Below are 6,671 nucleotides of genomic sequence, written 5' to 3'. Positions count from 1 at the left end.
AGGGGCAGAGGGCAGGGCCCTTGCCCGCCATTCCCTAAATCATAACACATTGTTGTGAGGCAGACAGCCCACCCACAGCGCCAGGATCATCTTTTCCAAACAGTAACTCTCTGAGGTGAGTGTTATCCCAGAGAAGTTAAGTAATTTGTACTTAAGTATTATGAAGTTAAGTATTAAGTACAAATTACTTAACTGTGATAATTTATAATAAGCACAGATACATTTAATAAGCACAGATAAGTACAAATTACTTCTCTGTGATAGTAGTTAAATACACAGCTGATAAGGCACAGAGAAGTTAAGTAATTTGCCTGAGGTCATAAAGAGCTGGGATTTAAAGCAGGATGAGCCAGCCCCAGAATCAATGCTCTGAACAATACTCTACAGCAACAACTCCTGAGAGGCACTGGGACCATGGCATCATGGCTGAACACAGGATACAATTATAGTGGAGGGGCTAGACCTTACTTCCCCTTGTGCACATTACCACACTGCACAAGTGCTGCTTCAATCAGGAGTGTGGCAATAAGGGTACAGCAGAGGTCACTACTGAAGGCCGTCTTGATGTTAGAGACCAAGCCAAGCATACGAGTTCAGGTCCTTGGAGAAGAAGATACCAATATAAGACAAAAATGTGCAAGAGATTTATTGAGCTAACACCTGTAAAGAATAAGGAGTACTGGAGAAGGCAGGAAGAGCCTTTAGACGGCAGTGCACATCTGACACCTGCAAAAAAGAACAGGCAGGAAAAGGAGGATTACATAGAAAGAGTCTCAGCCTGCAGCACAGTTTCTAGAATATTCTGATCAGGCCAATGGGGACTCCTCAAGCCAAAGTCTTTTGTGACAGCAGATCTGTGTTTTGTAGGAATGAGCCCGCATTAGCAGCCATATCCTGCTCAGTCATTAGCTGGGGTCAGCTTCAGCACAAAGACAGAGGTAAATTCAGAAGGCGACAGCTGGAGCCATCAATCATGTTCCCTACAGCAGAAGACCTGAGGGCTGTTTTCCTGGCCACCCACACAGAGGCCAGAGATAGTTAATCCAGGGTGCTCTTGTGCATGGCATGAATACAGCTGTCATTGAGAGAGAACTTTCCCTTTCTTTCACATCCAACATCTAGTACAGTGCTCTCCAAGAGGGGTCAGAGTGGTCCCTTCCAGAACCACCTGCCTCAGAATCACCCAATTGACTTGGGACAGATTGCTGGGCCCACCTTAGACACACAGAATGAGAATCACTGGAACTGGGCCCAGGACACTTCATGCCAGAAGGCTCCTCAGGTGATTGCACCCATGCTAGAACTGCTAGTCTTCTGTTAATACTTAAAATAGCCATGTCCATTTCACCAGTGAAGAAACTGAAACAGAGAGGCCAGGGGCCTAGGGACACTGCTTGAGAGGGCCAAGGCGAAACAAGATATGCAAGAATTTTATTGGACTAAGCCTTGTCATTCTGAAAACTGAGATTACTTACATATTTTAGAAGGTGAGGATGAGACCCTTCTGTCTGGAGACACTGAGAGAACCACAATTCATATTCAGTGTATACTGTCTGTCTCCCCTAAGGAGAATGTCAGCCTCAGAAAGGCAGAGTCCTGGCCTGTTTTGCTCACTGAGATATCCTAGTACTTAAAACAGTGATTGCCACTCAGCCGATGCTCAATAAATATTTGCTACGGGAAGGCACTATTCAACCGGTAGGGTGTGCTGGTCAGTCTCCACCCCTCTTTCGAGAGGGGGTCCTACTCATCCATGTTAAAGGGGAGTCAGATGGTTTTATTTGTCTAGGATCTGGATACACAAGGAGCAAGTGACCAGGGAATCAATGTTCAAAATTCTGAAATGCAGTGGTACGATAATGGCTCACCACAGCCTCGACCTCTTGGGCTCAAGCAATCCTCCTGCCTCAGCCTCCTGTGTAGGTAAGAATACAGGTGCACACCACCAAGTCCAGCTAATTAAATTAATTAATTAATTAATTGAGACAGGGTCTTCCTTTATTATCCAGGCTGGAGTGTGGTGGCATAATCATGGATCACTGCAGCCTCGACCTCCTGGCCTCAAGTGATCCTCCCACATCAGCCTCTCAAGTAACTTGGAGTACAGGCACCTACCACCTTGTCTGGCTAATTTTTAAAAATTTTTTTGTAGACGTGTGGGTCTTGCTGTATTCCCCAGGCTGATCTCAAACTTCTGGTCTCAAGCAATCCTCCTATCTCAACCTCAAAGTACTGAGATTAGAGGTGTGAGCCACCATACCTGGCCTAACATGTATTTTTTGTTAATGGCTCTACACATACATGCCTTTAAAAAAAAATACAAAAATATGGTTAAAAAAAATCTCCATTCTCGGCCGGGCGCGGTGGCTCACGCCTGTAATCCCAGCACTTTGGGAGGCCGAGGCGGGTGGATCATGAGATCAAGAGATCGAGACCATCCTGGTCAACATGGTGAAACCCCGTCTCTACTAAAAACTGCAAAAAATTAGCTGGGCATGGTGGTGTGTGCCTGTAATCCCAGCTACTCAGGAGGCTGAGGCAGGAGAATTGCCTGAACCCAGGAGGCGGAGGTTGCGGTGAGCCGAGATCGCGCCATTGCACTCCAGCCTGGGTAACAAGAGCGAAACTCCTTCTAAAAAAAAAAAAAAAAAAATCTCCATTCTCTTCCCCCAAGTTTCCCAGATCCTACAGAAATCAGGCATTGTCATCATTTTCTTGCATATCCTCCTAAAGATATTCTATCTTATGCTTCTTAGATTTTTACACCCTTCTTTTGACCTTTTTTTTTTTGAGACAGTGTCTCTCTCTGTTACCCAAGCTGAAGTGCTGTGGCGTAGTCGTGGCTCACTGCAGCCTTGCTTTCCTGGGCTCAAGTGATTCTCCCACCTTGGCCTCCCAAGTAGCTCATATAGGTACATAGCACCATGCCACCTAATCTTTCTTCCCTCTTTCCTTTCCTTTCCTTTCCTTTCCTTCCTTCCTTCCTTCCTTCCTTCGTTCCTTCGTTCCTTCGTTCCTTCGTTCCTTTGTTCCTTCCTTCCTTCCTTCATTCCTTTGTTCCTTCCTTCCTTCCTCTCTTTCTCTCTTTTTTCTTTCTTTCTTACTTTGTAGAGACAGGGTTTTGCCATGTTCCCCATGCTGGTCTTGAACTCCTGGGCTTAAGTCATCTTCCCACTTTTGCCTCCCAAAGTGCTCAGATTACAGGTGTGAGCCACCACACCCAGCCTTACACAAACTCTTTTGAATGTTGAGTTTCATACTAAACAAAATACTTTGGAGCTCATTCTTCTTTTAAGGTTGCATGGAATTCTATCAGATAGAATGTGTCATGAAATTTTAGTGCTCAACCCTAAATGGCTCAAGCCCTTATCCTATCTGATTTTCAAAAAGTCCAATCTTTTGCCAGATTCCTCTCCAATTTGAGGTGAAGAGCTTGATTATGGAGTCTCTCCACTCCTGCTGTCCTATATGTCCTGCATGTAGACATGGGTACATGCACACACACGCGCACACACACACACACCCCTTCTCAGAACAAGTCAACAATAAAAGTGTAGTGCAGGACAGTTTTCGAGGCCTTGGACTGGGCCCAGTTCTTCCCACTTTCTGGCTTGTAGCTCTCAAGAATAATTAGAATGTGCTGGGAATCCAACATCCTGGGATCTGTTCTAGTCCCTCCACTACCCCACACCCCCAAAACAAGATGTCCTTCAATGCTTTAGCCCAGTGATTCTTGTTTCCCTTGGGTATAAAACCCAGGGTGAGCTGCCTTCCTGGAGTCCTCAGCGCTGGTGCAGGTGGGCATGTGCAGATGAGGTTCCGGGTGCCCCAGGAAGCTTTCCTAAGCCTTGGGGGACTGTCTCACGTGAATTTCAGGCTTCTGTTGTCTGCTGCCTAGCTGTAAGTAATAAGCTGGATTCCTGTAACTTATTGCATGCACAGGTATTCTGTCTCCCCAAACTCAGACAAAGCACAGTGAACATGCTTTTCACACAGGACAGTCTAAAACCTTACAGAGAAAGAGAACATTTCATGCCACTAATGCACCAAACCACATTACTTTATCTTTCATTTAAAAACATCTATATTCTGTCTCCATTTTTCCAGAACGAATAAGTAGAGACCAGCTTTACATTAGCCCAGACAAAAGGTCACTTGTGGTTTTGCCAGAATAGAGACGCTGTGAACCTCCCAGGTGATGCCAAGCCTGCAAATGCTGAAAATTATTTGTAGCTTTAAATTGACACTTTGGTACTAAAATTCTATGGTTTAGTGTTTATCCCCTGAGATCTCCTAACTTCAAAGTAAAATTGTGAACCTTAAGGGCTTATCTTTGGGTGTACATTATGGCAAGGGGGTATTGTGAGAAGGTTGAAGGGAAGGAAAACCCTGTAAGCCCCTGGGTTGTGTCCAAAGTTTCCCAAGTGAGAAAGAACACTGGCTGGAGGTGGTTATCTGAGAATTTCCCTGGGCCTCTCCTTTCATGACAGATTGGTAAAAAAGAAGACACTAGATACACTTTAAAAAAGTTATCGGTAATATATAGATGTACGTGTTAACATATCTTTTCCCATTTTTTTGTTTAACTGCTTATTATATGCTAGATACTATGCTGGGTGAATTGTACCACAATCCCACAAGATAGATACTATCATTAACCCCCATTTTCCACGTGCAGAAACAGGCAGTGCAAGATTGAATAACTTGCCCAAGGCTACTCAAAGTGGCAGAGCATGGATTTGAATCTGAAAAACTACCACCAGCAACAGGTCCTTATCCATTCCACTGAATTAGGCTACCTATTCTCACCCTCACATACTCCTCAAAGTGGGCATTATTAGCCTCAACTTACATTAGTCCTGAGCAACCTGAGGCTTGGAGGGATCTGGTGGCAGATCCGGGTTTCAATGGCAGCTCCCTGGAAAAGATCAGTGGAGCAGGCCTTTTCTTAGTCCTAATTACATAGCAATTACCATGTTCCTGCAACAGGGAAAAAAATTCACGCCTTCAGAACACCCTCCTCCTAGGTCTCCTGGATTCAGGGCTGGTGGAATAACAGACACTAGAGAGTCTATCTCACCCCAGAATGTCACCTCCACTAGAGTAGTCTCTAAAGGAAAGTGTCTTTTAGAGGGAAGATAGAGTAAGAAGACACAGCCAGTCCCTGATGTGGGTCAACAGATGGACTGTGTTACTTCCACCTCCTGGCATTGACGACGGGGAGGAGGGTTGTCGATATACCAATCAAAATGATGGGAAACACTGCTTTGAAGCATGGTTCTGTATTAGTAAATACATGTTTCTATCCACAGCTCTTTAGATTGTGAGACCAAAGGATTCTTTCTTCGCTCTTATCTCCAAGTCAGACAACTCCATTTTAGACTCGTGTTCTTTGGGTATTAGTATTGACAGTCCATGGGCTCCAAGCTCAAATACCCTGAGAGGGGTCACTTGCCTGAGACCACCAGCTGGTACAGACGACGACCTCAAGGCCCACAAAGGTGAAGGACCTTGGCAAGTGAGGACAGATGTCACCAAACACAGTGCGAACATTTATGTGTAGATCATGTCCAAAGCATTAGGTGGAGTCACCACAGTCGCCAAGGAGCAGAATGAGTGCAGAGGTTGAGGAGCTGCCTGAGAACGGGAAAGAGCCTGAGAGGAGAGTGAAGATTCTCTGCCCACTTCATAATTCTTCCTGGACTCACTCTGTCTCTTCCCTACCCCTGCTCCAAGTGTGGATCTCAAACCCACATCTAGCTTTTCTCTTGACATCACCACTTAGTTGTAGGAAAGTGAAAAGAGCACAGGCTTATACTGTCACCATATTACACCATTTTGATTCTAAGGAATGATTTTCTAATACTTAAACAGCTAACAAGTAGAGTGTAGTAGAGTGTGTACAAAGAAAATGAGCTTTAAAGACTGTGGTATGATGATACAGTAAGAAATATGTATTTGGTCTCCAACCCCGAGTTTCTGGTGCAGAGCTCCTAAAACCCTTGTAGATAGGGGTGCTAATCTTTTGTTCAAATATCTGGTCTTTGACCCTGGTTCCTGACACAGAACTCCTAAATCCTTTGATATTTCCTGGGTGAGAGGAGCATCTTTTGTTCTAATAAGGTGACTTTTTGGTGGACTCCTAGATAGCCTCTGGATGGGGGCTTGTTGCCAGAGGAATCAATCATGTGATTAGAGGGTTGCAACTTTCGTCCCCACCCACCTCATGACCTGCAGGGAGGGATAGGGGCCTAAAGGCTGAGTTGATTCAGAATGGCCAATGATTTAGTCAATCATGCCAACATAATAAGCCTCTATAAAAACCTAAAAGGGCCAGGTGTAGTGGCTCACGCCTGTAATCCCAGTACTTTGGGAGGCCGAGGCGGGTGGATCACGAGGTCAAGAGATTGAGGCAGGAGAATTGCTTGATGCTGGGTGGTGGAAGTTGCAGTGAGCTGAGATCGCTCCATGGCACTCCAGACTGGTGACAGAGCAAGACTCTGTCAAAAACAAACAAACAAACAAGAAAACCTAAAAGGACTGTGTTTGGAGAGCTGAACCCATGGGGCTTCCTAAAGGGTGGTGTACCTGGCGAGGTCATTGAAGCTCCACACCCCTTCCCCATGCTTTGCCCTATGCATCTCTTCCACCTGGCTAGACATTTGTAGCCT

The sequence above is a fragment of the Cebus imitator genome, unplaced genomic scaffold (genome assembly GCF_001604975.1).
Source record: "Cebus imitator isolate Cc_AM_T3 unplaced genomic scaffold, Cebus_imitator-1.0 Scaffold713, whole genome shotgun sequence".
In the NCBI taxonomy this organism is placed as follows: domain Eukaryota; kingdom Metazoa; phylum Chordata; class Mammalia; order Primates; family Cebidae; genus Cebus; species Cebus imitator.
Note: the sequence above shows the minus strand (reverse complement) of the source record.